A 24912-nucleotide genomic window follows, 5' to 3' on the forward strand; every position below is an offset into this window, starting at 1 on the left:
CCTGGCCAGGTATTAGCTGATATGGATTTTATTCAGCAATTGCAGATCAAACAAAATAATGGGGAAAACTGGACAACAAACAAAGTTTAAAAACCACCATAGGTACAAATGATCATCAATGCTCTTCATCAATCTGAAATGACACAATGAGGTAACATCACCTGGTTGTCACCTGGATGACAAATACACTGCCTTGGTCAGGTATTGATTATCCCCACATCCACACATTCCTCTAAATATCATAAACTTCCTTTGTGTAACGTATTTAATGCACTTTTAATTTTCTTTGCTCAATATTAATCTCGTCTCCAGCTCTTGAATTCAATAGGGAAAAACAACATCCTGGTTTTAAAGATTCTTCAAACAGATTAATTATTTAAGCCACCAAACTTCCAATCCAAGTTTGGAAGAGGAGTTGTTGTTCTCCTCCTTTTCCCTTGATAATAAGCGGTGAGGTCCGATGGTACTAAGCTCCTGTCCTGCCTTGATCACGATACTTCTCCACTCTCCTCTGTCCTCAGCCAACTCCCTCCACTCTCCAACCACCCTGAACCCCACACACTTCCTCTTTGTCTTCCTCCCTCCACCTCTCTTGCTCCCATTCCATATGTCCTGCTCTACCCGCTCTCCTTAATACATTTAATTCGTGCTTATTCAGCTTACAACAATAAATGCTTTTCACAAAAATCACTCAATTCTTTCACGAAAAATCAAAGTTCAAAAGTCACTCAGTTCAACCCTCAACACGTGCGCACAAACGCTCCTCAACTCCCACGCTCAGACCTCGTCGACTCCCACGCTCGGACATCCTCGACTCCAACGCTCAGACATCCTTGACTCCGATGCTCGGACATCCTCGACTCCCACGCTCGGACCTCCTTGACTCCCACGCTCGGACCTCCTTGACTCCCACGCTCGGACATCCTCGACTCCCACGCTCGGACATCCACGACTCCAACGCCCGGACATCCTCGACTCCCACACTCGGACATCCTCGACTTCCACCCTCGGACATCCTCGACTCCCACGCTCGGACATCCTCAACTCCCATGCTCGGACCTCCATGACTCCCATGCTCGGACCCCATTGACTCCCACGCTAGGACATCAACTCCCACGCCTGGAACTCCTCGACTCCCACGCTCGGACATCGAGTAGAAGGGATGTATCGGGTTTCAGAGCAATCGGATGGTAAATAAGGGACAAGTAGAGATCAGAAGTTTGGGGATCGACCGGATGGAGGGACAGACAGACATCAGGACATCAAGTCCCATTTTACAAGTTCATCTTCGAGAATCGAGATGAGGTGACCTAATAAAGAACAAAACAAATGATAACATAACAAAGCATATATTAATCAATACAAATACAATAATATAAACAACAACAATAATAATAGTACTGCTTTTTAATTTGGCAACAATAATGACGAACGTATAATCGCCGCCCTAGCCCATGTATATTGTCGCGTCCCCGGGAATTAACACCCCTGGGTGACAGATGGCCAATCGAGCTTTAACTCCGAGGCATACCCAAACTATGGCGGCGCCTTTTACACACGAGGGGGTGGAGGGTCCAAAGGCTTACTTGCATGGGTTTCACTTGGGCATCCTCAAACCCATGACAATTAAACAAGACAGACGAGAAATTAAAATTCAACAAACAATGGGTTTAATCAAATAAATGCCAGGATAACAGAACTGTCCGGTAACTAAAATTCCTGAATTGAGACATTTCCATACGGACTCATGAGACAGACACAGGGACATACAAATGAAAGTTAAAATGTGTGTGGTGTGTTGCGGCTGCTTAGTACTCAGCTCTGAGCGGCCCTCGAACCCTATCGGCCCTCGAACTGGTCCCCGAGTCCTTGTGCAGGAAAACACGCCTTGTCGCGTTCCATCAGCCGCCACCGTGAAGCAAACAGGCCCAAGCTCCTTCCTCGTCCCACGCTCCACAAAGCACTGAGGTCTCTCAGGTGCACACGCCACGGAACACAGCCATCACGAAGCCAGCACCACCGGTATCAGAGAGAAGGATGCGTCTGCCTTTCCCCGCAGCCAGGAACAGAGAGAGAATGTGACCAGTTCATAATAAAAACCCAGCGCAAGGGAGAGAGTGCAAAACGCGACTGTTTGTGATCAAAGTCAGGACCAAGAGAGCGAAAATGGCGGTCCTCTCCCTTTTTGTCCCTCGTGCTGTAACCTTCTTTCTTATTGTCATGCGCGCGCCAATCAAAGAGCACCACCCACTCACCTCATCCAATCGTCCTTTGGGGCATGGCCTCACGGTCACTCTCTGCGCCCATCGAGATGATTCGCTGGGTGGTGTCATAGTGGTCGAATGTCCGGATCCGGTTGGAGGTTATTTGGTTTATTTAGTGTAGGTGCGGAATGCATGGTTGGTGTTGCATGTGTCATAAGGAACAAAGGGAAAACCACAGAGGCAATTTACATACAGGGAATTATTCCTTATACCCTAACTAATAAGCATAGCTCCCTCTTATGGAGACACATATACAATCTTACCGGACATGCGGGCTGACCTATTTACATCAAGGTGTTCTTACACGACATTCGGAGCACACTACCCTTTACAATCCTACCTGGCCTAAGATATTCCATTGTCTACCTCCTATAAACATAACAATATCTTGGCTTGGTGAAAGACAAGCTAATGCTCAGGCACTTCAGTACATGACAAGGTTGTGAAGACCAATGAAATTTTGGTCCAATGGACCAACTAGCTTGACGAAAAGGAGTATGGAATATCCTGGTTGCGAAATAAAATTTGACATCAACATTATTGATGCCTGTTCTCCCGTCACTTCCAAAGTAAATGTTGAGCTTTTCAAATGCAGCATGGGAAGTGGTCGCCATAAGCAGAAGTGGGAAAACTGGAGACATACGAATGCACGGACAGACACCGTGGGGTTTGGGAGTTTGCAGTATATAATAGACTATCAGGAGTACCTGGCATTGCCGTGGGGGGGGGGGGGCGAGGGGGAGGGAGAGAGGGCGGTGCGTGGATTTGACAGGGCCCTCCGTTTTGGGGGGAGGGAGGGAAGAGAAGGAGGAAAAATTTTCCCATGCAAAGAGTGCTTCGTAAGCTCAGTGTTGTACAGGTAAAAAAGGAAATTGTAATACCCTCTGCCACCATCACCAGGTGGCACGGTACACATTTGCATAAATAATTTACACCCCTCTCCAGGTCCCCCACATCCCCGAATGAGGCCACGGCCACATAGCCTATGTTACCCCCCAGACTAAGTTGTATTTGTATTTGTACCCCAAGTAAAGTAGAAAAGCGTTTATAGCTGGAGTACCTGGCGTTGCTCAAGCGAAAAAGAAACATTAACATATTTGAAATGAGGGCAAATACAATGGAAAAGCAATTACATCCAAATCAGAATCCATCACTGATATCAAATCATCATTTCACCATTTTGTTGAACATATTTGTGCCACTTCCTCACACAGCTTCCTCCTCACACTAACATGTACCCGGACTTGAAAAATAAGCGCGTTAAAAGGATTTACCAATATATCCTACATGCACCCCATCCCAAATGGGTACATGGAATGTGCCATCCTTAATCTCTGCACAAATCCTGAAACTCACTCGACCGTTACCCTTTCTTCTCATAATAATAATAATAAAGGAGTCTTATATAGCCCCATCAAGCAGAGTAAACTACCCTCATGGCGCTTTACATTATCATGCGAACGCACACACACCGCACACCTTCACTCTTGCCCTATTCTCCACCCTCTCATTCATTCATGTACCTTCTCCACATTCTTCTTCAACGGTACTAAAATTATTCTAATATCACTTGCCTTGTGAATGAGACCAGGTGATGATGTTTCGTCACAACAAAAGTCCAATGCAGGCCTTCTCCGCCAACACCTATTGCGCCTTTTGATTGGTCGTTACCTCCCGATCAACATTCACCCTTCCTTCTTCATACCTCCTCCTCGTATAGCATGGCATTCCACACCAACTTCACTGCACAACTTCCCCCTCCTCTTTCTATTTCCCTCCACTTCTTCTCCATGACCTTTTCCACACCATCTCTCCCACCGCTGACACAGCAGCCGATCATGACATCATGGACACCTCCTAATTGCGAATGCTCCTGTGCATGCATGATTGTATGCTGCAGTGTCCCTTGACCTCTAAACAAATATCCCACCCAAACTGAAGTCAACCAAACTCAACGAAAAACCCAAACTTCAAACTCCACTTCCTCAAGTTTAACTGCAACAGGAAGCCGAGAAGCACTTCAGAAACCATCTGTCAGATTCGTCATATCCTTGCCTCCGCACCCAGACACCTCGTCTAGAAGAGCTGTTGCATCCTTCCAAACACTTTCAACAACCCTTCCTCTCCTCTCTCGCTCATGCATCCCTTTCGCCCTGCAAAGCTCCAATCCGACAGGTTATTGTTCGCTCGAAAATTGAACCGCTCCATCACCTTGTTTAAACGCAGACACCTCGGCTCACAGGTAAGTGTGCTACTTCTGAACCATCCTGTCAAATCAGTCTGTATATAACTTCAGACAATTTTGCACGAACCTCCATTTCCTGTGAAATAGTGAATTTAAAAGCAGTAACTTAGCTGTTAGTCTGTGGACAGCAAAGACAATAACAACATCAATTAGAGATGCAAGGCATTAAAGTTGAAAGCAAATCCGAATGATTAAGTCAATCCAAGTACATACGTAGTATATCTGAAAATGTCGTCATTTTGTACAACACGTCTTCATCATGACACAATTCAGTCAAAGAAGAAGAAGAACATACACAAAGGTCACTCATTTTAGAGTTGATCTCCACATAAAAGTAGGCAGTTTGTGGATAACGAAGTGAGGTCTTCAGTTCATGTAAGACATAAAGTTGCAGAAAATCGGAATTACAAGAAAATGAAAACAGGCAACACGTGATGTATATTTTATTGAAGAAGCCAAACCATCATATTTTCCTTTTGAAACAGAAGTCGTGTCGTATTGGAAGCTCATGGCGTTATTACATTGCCCTCCACATGGAGGCAGCCTGCGGCTGCCCGTGCCGATCCTCTGCCTGGGCATTTAAAGTCATCAAATAACCTTCTACGACATTCGCAGAGATACCATAACCATTTATCCCTCGGCGGAAGTACAAGCAACCACAGTTTCAGATAAAATCTTGAAAATAAGGAATATGAAAGAAAAAGAAATAATACTTTCAATTTCATATTGCTCCAGGTTAGAAAGTGAGTCTTTTACGGGATTACAAAAAAAACAAACAACAAATAAGGAAATCGAGCCATCACCCCTTCGAGCCACTTCAATCCCTTCCAAGCCCCCCAAACCCCGCCAAAGCCCTTCTAAGCACCTCCAAGCCCCCCAAACCCCGCCAAAGCCCTTCTAAGCACCTCCAAGCCCCTCCAAGCACCTCAAACCCCCCCCCCCCAAGCACCTCCAAAGCTCCTCTAATCACCTCCAAGCCTCCAACAAAACCTCCCCAAGCACCTCAAATCCCTCCGAGTCCCCCAAGCCCCTCCAAATCCCTTCTAAGCCCCTCCAAGCACCTCCAAGTCCCCAAACCTCTCAAATCCTCTCAAAGCCCCTCCAAGCACCTGCAAGCACCTCAAAGCCTGCCAAGCCTCTCCAAGCACCTCCCAACACCTCTAAGCTCCGATAAGGCACCCAAGCCCTTCTAAGCACCTCCAAGCACCCCAAACGCCTCTGAGCCCCCAAAACCCCTCCAAGTCTATCCAAGGCAGCCCCCCCCCCCTCCAGCCCCAAGCACCTCGAAACCCCTCCAAATACCTCCAAGCCCCTCTGAGGCCCCCAAACCCCTCCAACCCCCTCAAAGCCCCTCCCCTCACATTTCACCACCACCTCCTATGCCTCCTCACTAACACATTGTCAAATAGACTCCCTTTCAGACCTTAACATCCACAGGTGAGATTCGAGGAGATGTGAATAAGTTGTTAATACCAACAGGTTCAGAAATCTCTTTAGGGAGTGAATCGTTCGTGTATTCCATGAACAACAACAATGCGATCAACAACCACTGACAAATAAAATGGTGGCACAAAAACAAGAATCTACTGCACTACACCTGCACCACCAATTATTTTAAACTGTGACAAACATAAACCGGACGTTCGATTTTCGCGAAACTTTAAAACTCAACTTATATAACTACCATATTCAACCAAAGGCCTGCGATAGCAGAAGAACCAAACAATACACGGTATGTATGTCACCCCGCCAGGTAAGTGTGTGTACATCAGGTGTAGATGAAAAATACACTGAGTGTCTTTCTCACCATTTACTCAGAAATTTATACAATTACAAGTGAACAATGAATTTTTATCAAAATCATGGAGGACCTTACAGTAAAGTTATATGAGATGTTTTACTTTACTTTGTCTTTACTTTACTTTGTCTTAAGTCTTTACTTTGTAAAGGACCCAGATACATCTTAGTATATCTTAAATCCTCAATTCCAAAATCCTCAATTTTCATCCAATTAACTTGAAATTTGAAGAGGATTTGCATATATGGTCACTGAATTCAACCAGCAACTGTTTTTGAGGTCAACATAGGCCAAAAGGTAAACATAGGCCAAAAGGTAAACATAGGCCAGTTTTCTAAAATCCTCAATTTTCATCCAACTAACTTGAAATTTGAAGAGGATTTGCATATATGGTCACTGAATTCAACCAGCAACTGTTTTTGAGGTCAACATAGGCCAAAAGGTAAACATAGGCCAAAAGGTAAACATAGGCCAGTTTTCTAAAATCCTCAATTTTCATCCAATTAACTTGAAATTTGAAGAGGATTTGCATATCTCGTCACTGAATTAAACCACCAACTGCTTTTGAGGTCAACATAGGCCAAAAGGTAAACATAGGCCAAAAGGTAAACAGAGGCCAAGTTTCTAAAATCCTCAATTTTCATCCAACTAACTTGAAATTTGAAGAGGATTTGCATATCTCGTCACTGAATTCAACCAGCAACTGTTTTTGAGGTCAACATAGGCCAAAAGGTAAACATAGGCCAAAAGGTAAACATAGGCCAGTTTTCTAAAATCCTCAATTTTCATCCAATTAACTTGAAATTTGAAGAGGATTTGCATATCTCGTCACTGAATTCAACCACCAACTGCTTTTGAGGTCAACATAGGCCAAAAGGTAAACATAGGCCAAGTTTCTAAAATCCTCAATTTTCATCCAACTAACTTGAAATTTGAAGAGGATTTGCATATCTCGTCACTGAATTTAACCCCCAACTAATTTTGAGGTCAGCATAGGCCAAAAGGTCCACATAGGCCAAATTTCTAAAATCCTCAATTTTCATCCAACTAACTTGAAATTTGAAGAGGATTTGCATATCTGGTCACTGAATTTAACCCCCAACTAATTTTGAGGTCAGCATAGGCCAAAAGGTCCACATAGGCCAGATTTTTTAAAATCCTCAATTTTCACCTGATTGACTTGAATTTTAAGATGATTTGCATATCTGGTCACTAAATTCAACCACCAAGTATTTTTTTTGAGGTCATCATAGGCCAACAACTTATATTACGGATTTCGCAAGTATCATGCTATGGACGACATTTTTCATGTTTGTCTATCTGTCCGTTTGTTTGTTTGTTTGTCCGCACAGAATAATTACGATTTTTTTCTGCAACCGTTGGTCCGATTAACAGAAAATTTTCACCATAGGTGCAACTCCACCTGTATAATTTTTGAATGACAATTTTGACGTCATATGTCACGTGGTATGGGCGGCATCTTGGAAAAACCGAAAAATTTTGCAGCTCTATATATCTGAAAGCGCTTCATAGAAAAAATTGAGACATAGCTCATTGTAAAGAACTCTCCATGTGGAATAAAATATGTTAATGATGATTTCATAGGTGCCTCCATTATGACGTCATAATGCGACAAGTAGAAAACTTCATCGATTAAGATGAAAATGTATTGAGCATCATCTCGTGATAAATTAATGGAGAAAAAAAACAAACAATGATCAGGTCATCGGTCACGTGGTTCGGCCGCCATATTTGTTTTAACACAAACGCCTTAAAACCACTGATAGCACAACCTGGTGAGGGTCTGCAATCTCTGATTGCTCTTTCTAGTTTATACTATAAAACTGAATTCCTCACCTGCTTGCATTAGTGTCTGTACGTTAAATGCTGCGCGATGAATTTCATAAAAAGGAGCCAAGTTATTGCCAGCACCCTGAACAAATTCCAAATTCTAACCCGAATGCCCAGACACAGCCTCAATAAATAAGGCAACTAGCGGGATGAATTCAGAATTGAATCCCAATCCAATGCATATTTGTTCTCCAACAACAAGGTATTCCCAGCCAAGCATGAGTGGCATCATAAACTGCTCCTTTACAAATAATCGCTGCTTCCAAACTCAAACCTTGTGCCATTCCATGTCAAATTCAGTTCATTTTAAATCGACACACTCCCATCTCCGGCTACCCATCCATTTTATTCATCAATCTTATAGAAGAAACGAGTGAGACAAATGTGCAAGTGCTGTAGTTAAGGCTATCCTCCAGGGCCTAGGCTCTGTTGTCTATCCTCTAGGCTCTGTTGTCTATCCTCTAGGCTATGTTGTCTATTCTCTAGGCTCCGTTGTCTATCCTCCAGGCTACGTTGTCTATCCTCCGGGCTATGTTTTCTATCCTACAGGCTACGTTGTCTATCCTACAGGCGATGTTGTCTATCCTCTAGGCTACGTTGTCTATCCTCTAGACTACGTTGTCTATCCTCCAGGCTACGTTGTCTATCCTCCAGGCTACGTTGTCTATGCTCCAGGCTATGTTGTCTATCCTCCAGGCTACGTTGTCTATCCTCCAGGTTACGTTGTCTATCCTCCAGGTTACGTTATCTATCATACAGGCTACGTTGTCTATCCTCCAGGCTATGTTGTCTATCATACAGGCTACGTTGTCAATCATACAGGTTACGTTGTCTATCCTCCAGGCTACGTTGCTTATCCTCTAGGCTACGTTGTCTATCCTCTAGGCTACGTTGTCTATCCTCTAGGCTACGTTGTCTATCCTCCAGGCTACGTTGTCTATCCTCCAGGCTATGTTGTCTATCATACAGGCTACGTTGTCTATCATACAGGTTACGTTGTCTATCCTCCATGCTACGTTGTTTATCCTCCAGGCTACGTTGTCTATCCTACAGGCGATGTTGTCTGTCCTCCAGGCTACGTTGTCTATCCTACAGGCGATGTTGTCTGTCCTCTAGGCTACGTTGTCTATCCTCCACGCTACGTTGTTTATCCTCCAGGCTACGTTGTCTATCCTACAGGCGATGTTGTCTGTCCTCCAGGCTACGTTGTCTATCCTCTAGGCTACATTGTCTATCCTCCAGGCTACGTTGTCTATCCTCTAGGGCGTAATGTAAAACTTCATGGAGGATAAACAACGTAGCGTGGAGGACAGATTACATAATGTAACGCTTGATTACATAACGTAACGTTTGATTATGTAACGTAATGCTTCATTACGTAGTGTAACGCTTGATTACATAATGTGACACTTGATTACGTAATGTGACACTTGATTACATAACGTAACACTTGATTACATAACGTAACGTTTGATTATGTAATGTAACGCTTCATTACGTAGTGTAACGCTTGATTACATAATGTGACACTTGATTACGTAATGTGACACTTGATTACATAACGTAACACTTGATTACATAACGTAACATTTGATTATGTAAAGCAACCCTTCATTACGTAGTGTAACGCTTGATTACGAAACTTATTGCTTGATTACGTAACATAACGCTTGATTACACAACGTAACGCTTGATTACACAACGTAACACTTGATTACATAACGTAACGCTTGATTACATAACGTAAGGCTTGATTACATAATGTAACGCTTGATTACATAATGTAACGCTTGATTAAGTAATGAAACACTTGATTACACAACGTAACACTTGATTACATAACGTAATGTTTGATTATGTAAAGTAACGCTTCATTACGTAGTGTAACGCTTCATTACATAGTGTAACGCTTGATTACGTAATGTAACACTTGATTACATAATGTGGCACTTGATTACATAACGTAACGTTTGATTATGTAAAGTAACGTTTGATTATGTAATGTAATGCTTGATTACGAAAAGTAATGCTTGATTATGTAACGTAACGCTTGATTACATAACGTAACGCTTGATTACATAACATAACGCTTGATTACATAACGTAATGCTTGATTACATAACATAACGCTTGATTACATAACGTAACGCTTGATTACATAACGTAATGCTTGATTACATAACGTAATGCTTGATTACATAACGTAATGCTTGATTACATAACGTAAGGCTTGATTACATAATGTAACGCTTGATTACATAACGTAAGGCTTGATTACATAATGTAACGCTTGATTACATAATGTAACGCTTGATTACATAACGTAATGCTTGATTACATAACGTAAGGCTTGATTACATAATGTAACGCTTGATTACATAACGTAAGGCTTGATTACATAACGTAATGCTTGATTACATAACGTAACGCTTGATTACATAACGTAAGGCTTGATTACATAATGTAACGCTTGATTACATAATGTAACGCTTGATTAAGTAATGAAACACTTGATTACACAACGTAACACTTGATTACATAACGTAATGTTTGATTATGTAAAGTAACGCTTCATTACGTAGTGTAACGCTTCATTACATAGTGTAACGCTTGATTGCGTAATGTAACACTTGATTACATAATGTGGCACTTGATTACATAACGTAACGTTTGATTATGTAAAGTAACGTTTGATTATGTAATGTAATGCTTGATTACGAAAAGTAATGCTTGATTATGTAACGTAACGCTTGATTACATAACGTAACGCTTGATTACATAACATAACGCTTGATTACATAACGTAATGCTTGATTACATAACATAACGCTTGATTACATAACATAACGCTTGATTACATAACGTAATGCTTGATTACATAACATAACGCTTGATTACATAACGTAACGCTTGATTACATAACGTAATGCTTGATTACATAACGTAATGCTTGATTACATAACGTAATGCTTGATTACATAACATAACGCTTGATTACATAACATAATGCTTGATTACATAACATAATGCTTGATTACATAACGTAATGCTTGATTACATAACGTAATGCTTGATTACATAACGTAATGCTTGATTACATAACGTAATGCTTGATTACATAACGTAATGCTTGATTACATAACGTAATGTTTGATTACATAACGTAATGCTTGATTACATAACGTAACGCTTGATTACATAACATAATGCTTGATTACATAACGTAATGCTTGATTACATAACGTAATGCTTGATTACATAACGTAATGCTTGATTACATAACGTAATGCTTGATTACATAACGTAATGCTTGATTACATAACGTAATGCTTGATTACATAACGTAATGCTTGATTACATAACGTAATGCTTGATTACATAACGTAATGCTTGATTACATAACGTAATGCTTGATTACATAACGTAACGCTTGATTACATAACGTAACGCTTGATTACATAACGTAACGCTTGATTACATAACATAATGCTTGATTACATAACGTAATGCTTGATTACATAACGTAATGCTTGATTACATAACGTAATGCTTGATTACATAACGTAATGCTTGATTACATAACGTAATGCTTGATTACATAACATAACGCTTGATTACATAACATAACGCTTGATTACATAACGTAATGCTTGATTACATAACGTAATGCTTGATTACATAACGTAATGCTTGATTACATAACGTAATGCTTGATTACATAACGTAATGCTTGATTACATAACATAATGCTTGATTACATAACGTAATGCTTGATTACATAACGTAACGCTTGATTACATAACGTAACGCTTGATTACATAACGTAATGCTTGATTACATAACGTAATGCTTGATTACATAACATAATGCTTGATTACATAACGTAATGCTTGATTACATAACGTAACGCTTGATTACATAACATAACGCTTGATTACATAACATAATGCTTGATTACATAACTTAATGCTTGATTACATGACGTAACGCTTGATTACATAACATAATGCTTGATTACATAACGTAATGCTTGATTACATAACGTAATGCTTGATTACATAACGTAATGCTTGATTACATAACGTAACGCTTGATTACATAACATAACGCTTGATTACGTAACATAACGCTTCATTACATAACGTAACGCTTGATTACATAACGTAACGCTTGATTACATAACGTAACGTTTTATTATGTAAAGTAACGCTTCATTACGTAGTGTAACACTTGATTACGTAGTGTAACACTTGATTATGTAGTGTAACGCTTGATTATGTAATGTAACACTTGATTACATAACATAATGCTTAATTACATAACGTAACGTTTGATTACATAACATAACGCTTGATTACATAACGTAACGTTTTATTATGTAAAGTAACGCTTCATTACGTAGTGTAACACTTGATTACGTAGTGTAACACTTGATTACGTAGTGTAACACTTGATTACATAACCTAACCTTTGATTACATAACGTAACGTTTGATTATGTGAATTAACGTTTGATTATGTAATGTAATGTTTGATTACGTAACGTAATGCTTGATTACGTAACATAACGTTTGATTATGTAACGTGACAATTATGTAACGTAACGCTTGATTACCATACACTCTGACGTGCCGATTGGGAAACTCGCATTTAATGCAGAATTAAAAAATTAGCTTGACACCTGTTATCACCTGTGTATCCTGTAAACACACATAATTGAGTCATACATGAACAGAAAGTTGAATGGTGCCACCACTCTGTATCTGCCACTGGAATGCATCCCATCTCACAGCAAATAACTTGTCATGGAAAATCCAAAGGAGGAGGAGGTGGGGGTGGGGGGCGGTAGGGGCGGGGGGGTGCACCGCTTCTCCGCCTCCTCCACTCTCTCCCCCACTCCCCCGTCCTGGATTTGCCTCTGAACGGATTAACAGATTCCATGAAACCAATGACAGTGGATTCAGGGAACTCCCAGGAAGGTTTGTAAAGCGGAAAAAGGAAGGAAGTTTTGTGTGTGGGAACATGGACACACGTGGCGAAACTGAAAACGCCAACTTGCGACGCTGGTTTTCCCTGCAGGGAGGGCAGGATCTGCCAGGAATCCTTTTTTTGTTCAGCAAAGCAATGGGTCTTACATTACCGGTCAAAAGTTTTAGAATACCTCAATTTTCCCAGTTTTTATTGAAATTTACGCAGTTTAATGTTCAGTGAATAAACGTAAATGGTACATAGGTAAGCAGTAAACTGCTCGAGGTTCAAAAAAAAGTTTAGGTTCGCAAAAACGGGAAAACAATGTAAATTACAGTTATATTGTAAAAAAAAGGCCTTCAGGGAACAAGTAATGGGTTAACAACTTACAGCTGTTCTGCAGCAATGTAAGTAAATTAAGCCTTGAAAGTTGATGCAAACAATCCCTGCAGGTGTCCCAACCTCTGCTGATTACTTGATTACAAACCCCCTGTCTGTATAAAAGCAGTATTTGGAACAGACTGTTATTACACCCTCTGAAGCATTATTTGGACAATATTGCACTGCAGGAAGTAGTATATTGGAAACTGGAGGAAACTCTGACAGGAAGAGGTCTGGCAGACCCAAAGCCACAACAGAATCAGAAGACAAGTTTCTGAGAGTCAACAGTTTGCGTGATAGGCGGCTCACAGGACAACAGCTTCAAGCACAGCTTAACACTGGTCGAAGTAAGCAAGTCTCAGTTTCAACTGTGAAGAGAAGACTTCAAGCTGTAGGTTTGACAGGTCGTGTGGCAGTAAGAAAGCCATTGCTAAGATGGCAAAATAAGAAAAAGAGGCTTGCCTGGGCCATGAAGCACCGCCAGAGGACGACTGAAGACTGAAAGAAGGTCTTATGGACCGATGAATCAAAATTTGAAATCTTTGGTTCATCACGCAGGGTTTTTGTATGCCGTCGAGAAGGCGAAAGGATGGTTCCTCAGTGTGTGACAACAACTGTCAAACATTGAGGAGGAAGCGTGATGGTCTGGGGCTCTTTTGCTGGATCCAGAGTCGGCGACTTGCACAGAGTGACTGGCACCCTGAACCAAAAGGGCTACCACAGCATTTTGCAGCGCCATGCAATACCCTCTGGTATACGCCTAGTTGGTCAGGGGTTCATCCTACAGCAAGATAATGACCCTAAACACACCTCACGGATATGTCAAAACTACCTACGAGGAAAAGAACAAGACGGTGGGCTTCAAATCATGGAATGGCCGGCACAGTCTCCAGACTTAAACCCCATCGAGCTGGTTTGGGATGAATTGGGCAGAAGGGTGAAAGCAAAGCAACCCACAAGTGCAACACATTCGTGGGAACTTCTGCAACAGTGTTGGGAAGAACCTCCCGAACAATATTTGATTTCCATTGCGGAAAGAATGCCACGAGTGTGTTCGGTGGTTATATCTGCAAAAGGTGGCTAATTTGCTGAGTAAAAAATTTAAATTAAATTTTGTTAAACAAAATGATTCTATGATTTCTTTTTTTTATCTCCAATTGTTTATTTGTTCTATGCTTAATTTTAGAGTACATTGAGACATTAAACTGCGTAAATTTCAATAAAAACTGGAAAAATTGAGGTGTTCCAAAACTTTTGATCGGTAGTGTATATGTGAGTACACATGAAGTCAGTTATATATTAGTATTCTGTTTAGTAATTAAGGTAAATTGTATACTTGAGATAAATATCATAGTGAGTGTGAGTTAGTATAAGATTGTGCTTCTTTTCACCCTCTCTACTTTTTCTATCCTCTACATCTCTCAACCAAAGCTCTCGATTATTTCGCACTTCCTTACTTTGCATAATAGCAACAAGTGAAAGTCCAGGCCTGTCGCGGAGCAGCGAATGCGGATCTGAAATAAATAAAGGCAAGCTTCGAAGCTTCTATGGATCTCTCGAAGCTTCCCTCACCTTGATCTGACTTGGCATGATGCCACAGGGACATGGCTACACCAATCAGAGAGAGAGAGAGAGAGAGAGAGAGAGATTGTGGGATTTCTCAGGATTGAAGGATATGTTCCAAGTGTCTGACCAGTTTGTGATTTTATCAAGGTCTGGAGAGAGGGAAGAGGTCGCTGTCTGTCTGTCATAGGAATGATGGCAGAGAGTGGCATCATCAGCAAAGGATTTTCCAGAGAGTTAGTGAGATCATTGATGGAGATTAGGAATAAGATGGGACCTGCAACACTGCATTGTAGTACTCCAGACTTGACAGGAACAGGGGAAGAAAGGATTCCATTGAGAGCCACACGTTGGATAAGAGAGTGAAGGAAGTCAGTAAATCCAAGAGTATAGTTGACCTTGGATTCCATATGCAGACAGTTCACAGAGTAAGGTGGGATGCCAGACCCTATCGAAAGCTCGAGATATGTCCAGAGCGACGGCTCTGATCTCATGTCTGACATTGAGGGCCTCCATCCATTGTTGGGAATTGTTGGTAGAAGGAGCACGTCCAAGGTGGAGTGACCAGGTCTGAATCCGAATTGATGACCTGAGATGAGGCTGTTGGGGAAAAGGAATGATTTTATGATGACTGATGATGGATTTCATGATGATTTTATGATGACTGATGATGGATTTCATGACCTTGAGGATAATTGGAAGAAAGCTAATTGGCCTGTAGTTAATGGGATTTGTTTTTACACCATTTATATAATTTGATGTTTGCTGACTTCCGAGCAGAATGGAAGATGACCTTGGGTAAAGGACTCTCTGCCTGCTCTGCTCTTCCATGAACTTTGGAAATCGTGTTAAAAAAAACAAAAACATTTGGAGTCTCATAAAAACATAGTGGATACAATTTATTATTATATTTATATATTTATACATAAATTTATACATAAACAATTTACAATTTATTTATACATAAACATAAACATATATACATAAACATAAAAATATACAATTTATACATAAACACATAAACATTAACTGGTATGTTATTTAATTTCTGAAGAGTTGTAATTTAAGACTAAATATTCATGTGGTATTACAATTGTTGGCATCCTTGTGGTGTATTTGAGTACATCTCTACTTCAAACCATTGATTGCATGTTTAAATAACTAGAACACTCGCTCACTATGGGAGCGGAAAAAGGGTCACTCCTCTTTGGGGTATATAGATTAGAGTCGATCTATGGGCGGGTCTCAAGAACATTGGGTGTGTTCATTCACTAAGTTTATTGTGAAGAGATCGCCAAGTGGTTTAAGCATTTGAGCAAGCACTCCATTCAAAACCGTTAAGGAACGGCTGGCTTGGCAAGCGCTAGCTAGCTGCTTGGTAAGTGAACACAACCCGAACTTCTCCCTTTCAGTTTCGTATCAAACAGCAGGAGCGAGTTTCAAAGGTTCGCTATGAAAAATGCCACGGTCGTGGCAGAAAGGGCCATGTTATTAACCCAACATTTGTGGGTTATATAGAGTACAGTAGATCTTCGCTGAATTCTGTAAATAAACCTGACTTCACGGATGTCGGGATTCCTCCAAATTTCTTCATTTAGTGTTATAAACAGCATTAGCGACTGTTTAAAAAGCTAAGCATACGTGTTTGTGTTTTATAATATTTTTACTTCCTGTAGAAGCCGTTGCTCCCATGGAAACGCCACTATAACTATCAGCTATTTATACACGTTATCATTGCAGGAAAAACGCCTTGGGGAAGTGGGACATTATTAGTATTAATATTGTTTTGTAATATAACATCAATAATATGCGATTATCATTAATTTTGTTATTCAAAGCGTCTTTGGAAAAACGCCACGATAAATCTTCTTCTTTGGACAAACGCCACGATAAAGCTAATTTAACATTGATATACACCTCAACATGTAACCCATTGACGGCAATGGTGGGGAAAACCCGCTCGGGGGAGAAAACCCCCTTGGGGGGAGGGGGGGCAAATGAATGTGTTTGGTTGAGATTGGATAAGTAAGGACGGAATGTATTGGCATAAAAAATTCATCAGACAGACAGACAGACAGACAGACAGACAGACACGAAATGGCGTATTTTAGTATGATAGATAACCCTTGGAGTCGTTCATGGTAAAACGTATTGATGTAGTCCTTCCCATCGGACATCTTCAGCAACACCCTGCGGCAGAGGGGGCCAAGTCCGGTGTTAATTCTCACTCCATGAAACATCCATGGCCACCCTTGCTCCGTGTACGGGAATTTGATGATGATTAAGTCATTTGTCATATGCCTCTTATTTTCTAAACTCGTTCAGAATGATCATCTGCTCGATATAATTGTGCTTGCATGAACCATTCAAATTATTGCCAAGCACAAGGGTCGGGTGGGAATGGAGGGTGAGCGCAGACGTTATGAGTTAATGTGTTAATGGTAATGGTGATCAAGAGTGATAAATTAGCTAATAGTGACTAATCATTTCACGACCTGTGAACGTTTATCTTAACTTAACATCATTTATTATTTAAAAAAATATATATATATATATATTCATAGATATATATTTATTTATTACAGCTTTTAAAATCATTGTTTACTTTTGAGAAAGCAACATAACCTTATATTTCAATGAGATGATGTTTATTTAGACTTTAGAGTATGGGTTCTCCAAGTGGTCCCTACCGCCCCCCAGTGGGCACTGGGAACTTTCAGCGGGGCGCTCGAGAGTCCACGGGCGGTAGGGGGCGCTGGCAATGATTTGGGGGGCACTGGCGATATAGAGGAGCAGCGGCGATTTGGAGCGCTCATTGAGCTTCCTGCAGTCTGAACAGGTTACCCGGCGCCATTCGGCAAATTGGCCATCCAATCAACGACCACATTCTTTCCCCCTTCGCATGGTTTTTATGATCACATATTCGCTGATGTCATGTAGGTATTTTCTTGTCCATACATGTTCACGCAACAAACATGATAGTGTAGCGGTTACCGCTGGATGCACACAATCGCCTTGCACCGGCCAGAACACGGCCAGACGCGCCTCTCCCGGGCATGCCCGGACTCACTGTTCCCGGGCACGCCCGAACCTCCCGGGCACGCCCGAACCTCCCGGGCACGCCCGGTATCGTCTTTCCCGGGCATGCCCGCTCTCGCCTTTCCAGGGCTCACCCAGAGCGTCCGGGCATGCCCGCTATCGCCTTTCCAGTGCTCGTCCAGAGCGCCCGGGCACGCCCAGCCTCGACTTGCCAGGCCGCAGCCAAACACGCCCGGGCAGGTCCAGACTCGCCTTTCCAAGGCTCGCCCTTGATACCCGGGCATGCCCGGTATAGCTTTTGCCGGGCAAACTTCCCGACATAAATGTGTATATATATTGCTGCCCGATAAACGGGCTGGTCAGAATACCTGAGCTGTTTTGTTTCAATAAAGCAACTCGGACGAATTCCGTCTTTGGTCGCGTCAATTCTTTCGACTCGCGTTGGAGCGCAGTTCCTTCAATAGTGTATGACACCAGCGAAATACTATTGGCCGCCAATGCGGCCAATAGTACAACACTAATTTTTGTCACGTGGTGCCATTTCAACCAATCGGCTTGCAAGAATCTTTTTATGTGGGATATAATACACTCTATTCGTGCTGGACTATTCAACGTGCCCGGTTCAACTTTACAGCCTGGCCTTGCCAGCACAGACATTGGGCAAGGTATGAACAGTCAGTGTTAGCGCTGGTGTTAGTCTTTCGACATTTTGGCGTGTTGATTTCGTTATTCAAAAAAGCTTCACGTCCGGTCGGCTTCAAGATGTCGGCCTCAAAGAAAAGTGTCGTCAGTATTCCGTTGAATACATCAAGTATGGATTCATTCCATCTCCGACGAACAAACAGTTACCGATGTGTTTGTTGTGTGGTATCACGCTGTCCAATGAAGCAATGAAACCATCTCGACTGAGCGAGCACCTGAGTAAAAAGCACAGTGATGAGGCTCGCGCAGAGGTCCGCCATTTCCAATCGCTGAAAGAGAAATTTGAGAAGCGATCCACGGTAACGACGATGTTCAAAGCCAGCCAAAAGCTCGTGGATAAAGGACTGGAAGCGTCGTATAAGCTGTCATTGCTCATCGCCAGATCAGGAAAACCGTATTCAATCGGCGAACAGTTGATCAAACCAGCTGTTGGGGAAGTGATAAAAACCGTTATGGGCCAGGATCCGAATCCAGTTCTCTCGTCGATTGCGCTCAGCAATGATCCCGTGGCCAGGCGGATTGATGAAATGTCATCAGATGTAGAAGATAAGCTGTGTGGTGAGCTGAGAAGCACACACTTCGCCATCCAGCTGGATGAGTCCACTTTGCGTGACAGTGAAGCTCTGTTACTCTGCTACGTTCACTTCATCCGTGATCTGGAAATGGTGGAAGAAATGTTGTTTGCCCGCTCTCTCCAGACCGATACGAAGGGTTCTTCCATCTTCCAAACGTTGGAGAAGTAGGCTACTTTACTGATGAGAACATACCGATGGAGAACATTCTCGCTTGCGCGACGGACGGGGGACCAGCGATGGTTGGCCGCCAGCGTGGTTTTATTGCGCTTCTGAAGAACCAGGTACAGTCCGTGTTCGCCATTCACTGTGTCGTGCACCGCCAGCATCTTGTAGCAAAAGCTCTCAGCACCAGACTTCATACATCACTCCAAACAGTAATCAAAGCAGTGAATAAAATCAAGGTGTCGTCTCTGCATGATCGGCTGTTTCGTCAGCTTTGCCAGGAGAACGATGAGGCATTCGAGCGGCTCCTGTTGCACACCGAAGTTCGATGGTTGTCCAAAGGCGCTTGTTTGACCCGTTTCCTCAACAGTGGTCGAGTTTCTGTCGGAAATTGATACGGAGCTATCGGAGAAAGTGAATGCGATTGAGCATGATGTGGCTTACCTCACGGACATATTCAGTGTACTGAATGATGTCAACAAACAACTCCAGGGTGACCATATGACGCTGATGAAAGCAAAGAAAGTGATCGGCGCGTTCGTAACCAAGGCGACTCTGCACAGGGAAACCCTCGGCCGCAGAGATGTGTACCACTTTCCCCGGTTGGCAAAGGAAACTGCTGTTTCTGATGAAGAGCTGCTCGTTTATCGCAATCACCTTGAGAAGATTCGTGGAGATGTGGAGCAGCGTTTCAGAGACATGCTAGAACTGTCGGTGCCAGCATGGGTGATCAACCCATTCAAATGTGACATTCAAGATGTGAAGCGCGAATTACAGGACGAAATTACCAACCTCCACAATGATGATGAGGCGAAGGCAAGATTCTCATAGCATGAATACAGCAAATTCTGGATTCTGGAGCGGGGCAAATACCCCGCAATGTGTACAGAGGCAGAACTGCTGCTGATGGCGTTCCCCACATCATACCTCGTTGAAAGAGGATTCAGCGCCATGATGGTGCTGCTGACCAAGTACCGAAACCGCCTTGACATTACCGAGAGGGGCGATCTGCGTCTCTACCTCACTGAGATGGAGCCAGACGTTCGTAATCTCGCAGCGAGTCACCAGGCCCACCCTTCACACTAACGGTATTTGGGCCTGTGATAACAGATTCCCAGTTTGCCTCACCTGGGCCTGTTCTGCTGAAACATTGTAGGTCGTGCAACATAAAATAAAAAGTAAAGTAAAATAAAGTAAAATATTATTCAGAAAATATTTGGCTTCTGTTATTTTTGCTTCCTATCTACATAAATTCTGGGTGTCCGACCACGAACAATAGGACAAGGGGGGCATTGGGCCGGTCCAAGAGGGCAGAAGGGGGCGGTAGTCCAAAAAAGTTTGAGAACCACTGATTTAGAGCCAAATATAAATGATCAACCTTTTGTAAGTTACAACCTCTCTTTTCTATTTTGATGACGAACAATCTGTTTTCCTGCAGGAAACATGAACATTCTGAAATAAAAAATCGGACATACCGCACAGCGTCAATCAGCATCGTACAGAGCAATAATATTGGTGGCATCTTCCTCACCCAGGTACCCATGGCGCACCCTCCTACGCTGTATATCGATACACAGCATGTTTCTTGGCGGTACTATGAAGGCGATTTGTGTTCTACACTCTTCAATTGTATAATTCAATTCAACCATAGTCCCCTTTCGCTCCGCGGTGCGACGGGGGACAATACACGTTTGGAGATGTTTAAAGGGATATAAATAAATAAATTCAGAGTTTTACCACTGTTTTACTCAGCTGCTATTACATCACCCTATCTTACACGTTGTATTCGTTATTTGTGCCTGTTGTTTGTGTCCTTTATAACATCCTTAAAAACAGTAAATTTCCTGTTTGGAATGATTTTTTTATTTTTCCTTAAAAACAGTAAGTTTCCTGTTTGGAATTATTTTCAAATTTTCCTTAAACACATTAAGCGAGGCAAGGCAGAGTAAAAATGTTATCTCACTCCTCTCTGAGCATGAGTGATCGGGATGAATTCTGAGCCAAGGAACAGTAAAACGACTGAGCCAAGGAAGTCTTCCGATTCTGGTGCCAATTTGTCTTCAAAATATAGCATTTGATACAAGTTGTTCTTCGATCATAAACCGACGATCATAAACTGATCGGACGGACAGACAAACATTAACCAATTGTTTAACCCTGGTTTTCGCTTCATGTGTGTGGGATAATTGCTCACTGAATGTATCCGTATGTGTTCCATCAATCCGTGAGTTGGTGTTGCCACATACCACGGTGGTGGGGGATTAGGTGGGGGAGATGTGAGAAATTTAGCAAGGGGTGACTAGCAGGACACCCTGCACTAACTAAATGGTTTTGTTGAATAGTAAATTCATGAGAAACAATTTTCTTTTTGAGTTTAATTAAACTATTACATTTTGTTTGATAAAGTTTCCGTCACATGGTGGTAAAGAATGAAATTTCCCGATTGCTTTATAACATTGCGTATGTAGCGGTGGCTGACAAGTGAATGGAAGTTACTCCTTGAAATCTGGGTGGATGCAAAATCCTTGGTTGGCCATAATTGGCATTTCATTAACCTCTCACCCTCAAACAACAAGAAACACGTCTCATCATTTTATCTATCTATAATTCCAGTAATCTCTGTACGTTTGTACGTTTGTACGTTTGTCTGTCTGTGACCGCTGTTTCTCGACAACCACGGGTCCGATATACTTTTAACTTGCCAGGTATATTGCTGGGGACCCGAGGATGTGCCTTTTCAAGGTTTCATATTAATCGGACAATTACTTACCGAGCTATGTCCAAAAAACGATTCAACCAATCAGAGAGCAGCGAACGATCGCGTGTGCCGGCGTTGCGAATGGACCAAACCATTCCATGTAAATAGAGGGGGGGGGGGGGTTCTGTGGTCGTTGCGAATGGACGAAACCATTTCATGTAAATAGAGGGGGGGGGATTGTCACTGTACTCGCAAGCCGTTCGCCGTTCGCTTTGGCGTTGCGAATGGACCAAACCATTTCATGTAAATAGAGGGGGGGGATATAATTTTAGATAGATATATAGTACGGGCATATATATAGTACGGGCATGCCCTAGTATTACAAAAAGGAGCAGCATCTGTCCATATGTGCATCTTTATTATAAAGCACTCATGTTGTCGTCGAGTAATAAAAATGGTACCGTTGGAAAACCAATAATCTGAACACCTGATTCTGAGGACCTTTCACTTACTCACCGCAGGCAGGTAGGTGGTCTTTCTGTCTACCGACTTCTCTCCGGCCTTGCTCCCCCAGCTCTGTCTGTGCTCTGTCCCCCAAATATTCCTGCAGGACGCAGAAGATCTGCCAGCAACCCTCTTATGGTGAAACTGACAAAATCATGACTCTCTGCTCACCTTCACTCTTTCATTCCTCTTTTCTCCCGCCTCTGGAACAAAATCCCTCACTCTCTTCAATCCCACTCCACCCACCAGGTCTTTAAAACAACTGTTCACCACCATCACTTATCTTCCCCCATCCAAAACATTGATCTTTTCTACCCCCGTTAAAACACCCCGAATCCACCTCTTTAAATCCCCAATTACCTTCCGAGAAATTCCTAGACGACGTGTTCATTTGCTTTATACAGTGTACCCACTACCCCTCCCTCCTCCCCAGCCCTCCCCCTGCCACAGATCTACTGACATCCTTGTTCTCTACTGTTGTTGTGCTTATGTGTTTCCCTCTCACTCCCCCTCTTGTCTCCCGCTCCCTTCATTGTACGTTTTATGTGTCTGTGCATGTTTTTATGTTCAATGTGTTAGCTCTTATACGAGCCTCGACTCTGTATACAAAAATAAATAAATAATAGATTTACTTGTAAAACATCGTTTTCATTTTTTCACGATAAAAATTCCTTATAGCAGGTGTGTGTTCCGTTAGCAAGCAGCTTGCTATCGCTTTCCAAGCCAGCCGTTCCGTATTACCCGCTTTGCAAGGCGCTCGGCAAGAGGAGCAAGTGATAAAGAGAGACACTTCGGTATGTTCGTAAAAATGGCCGTCGCAGTCAACTTCAAAATGATACTACGACCAATGAAATGTACCTTGTTATGTATACTCATGATATCATTGAAACGCGCATTTCATACCTTTATTTTTTACTTCTTCCACAAGCCATGTGTGAATCTTGAAAATAACATTTTACAACCATTTGATTGGGGGTGGTGTCTTTTCCCGTGTTGTCATTATTGATGGTTGTAAAGCGCGGCGTTACGCGCGCTGCTTGTGAGCAAGGACGAAGCGGACAAGCGGTAACATATAAACGTCTTTATTGTAAGAGCACACTGTAACACTGAACTGCTCCGGGCTGGTCGCCCGGTGTATATCATGAGGCCACGCCTACCCCTCGGGCGTGGCCACCGCCCACTTGGTGCGTGGAATGATGTCACCACGCCAGTGGGCTTTTGTGTCCGCCACACGCGCCCCCCCAGAATTCCCGCGCACCTGGAGGGCCAGTTTGCGGGGCAGACGAATGACCCGGCTGAAGCGCCCCCTGGCGATTGGCGGCGTCCGGGGTGCAGGGATGCCAGGTGGGATGCCCCTGGCTGCCCCTGGGATGGGTGCAGGACCGGGGGGCGGCGTGGCGGCGGGGCTGGGCGGTGCCGGGGGTCCGCCCGCAGGAGGGCGGCCCCGACGTGGGGGTCGGGCCACTGGCGGTGGATGGTCCACATCGAGGTGGGCCGGCTTGAGGGGGTCTACCGAAACGCGGTCAGGAGTACCGCCGATGTCCAGGGTGAAGTGCTTCGCCCCGGTCTCCAGCACGCGGAAAGGCCCGTCGTACGGGGGCCGCAGTGGTGTCCGATGGGCATCGTGGCGGACGAAGACGTACTCCGCCGTGCGAAGCTCCGGGGCGACGTGCGTCGGTGGGTGCCCGTGGCATGCCGTTGGCACCGGGGCGAACCTCTGGGCGGTCTCTTGCAGAGCGGAGCGCTGCTGTGCCGCGGACCATGGTGCCGTGGTGTCGGGGAGGAACTCGCCCGGCACCCGCAGCGGTTGCCCGAAGACCAACTCCGCCGTGGATGCGCGCAGGTCCTCCTTGGGCGCCGTCCGGAGGCCCAGCAGGACCCAGGGGAGCCTGTCGACCCAGCCGCCGTCGCGGAGGGTGGCCCGGAGCGCGGCCTTCAATGAGCGGTGAAATCGCTCACACAGGCCGTTAGCCTGGGGGTGGTAGGCCGTGGTTCGGTGCAGCCAGACCCCGAGCCCCTGCGCAACCGCCCCCCAGAGCTCCGAGGTGAACTGGGGGCCGCGGTCGGATGAGATGTCTGAGGGGGCGCCGAACCGGGCGACCCAGGTGGCGATGAAAGCCTGCGCGACATCGGCCGCCGTTGTCGACGCCAAGGGCATGGCCT

The 24912-nt window shown here is 43.5% G+C and overlaps 1 protein-coding gene across 1 annotated transcript in view; it reads right to left on the reverse strand.

Annotated features, from left to right (window-relative positions):
- The window catches only part of LOC137439145 (astrotactin-2), a 1262948-nt gene that overhangs the window by 154782 nt on the left and 1083254 nt on the right, over positions 1–24912 (reverse strand). The window lies entirely within an intron of this gene.

Source organism: Myxine glutinosa, chromosome 13 (genome assembly GCF_964187855.1).
Source record: "Myxine glutinosa chromosome 13, kmMyxGlut1.1, whole genome shotgun sequence".
NCBI classification, from domain to species: Eukaryota; Metazoa; Chordata; class Myxini; order Myxiniformes; family Myxinidae; genus Myxine; species Myxine glutinosa.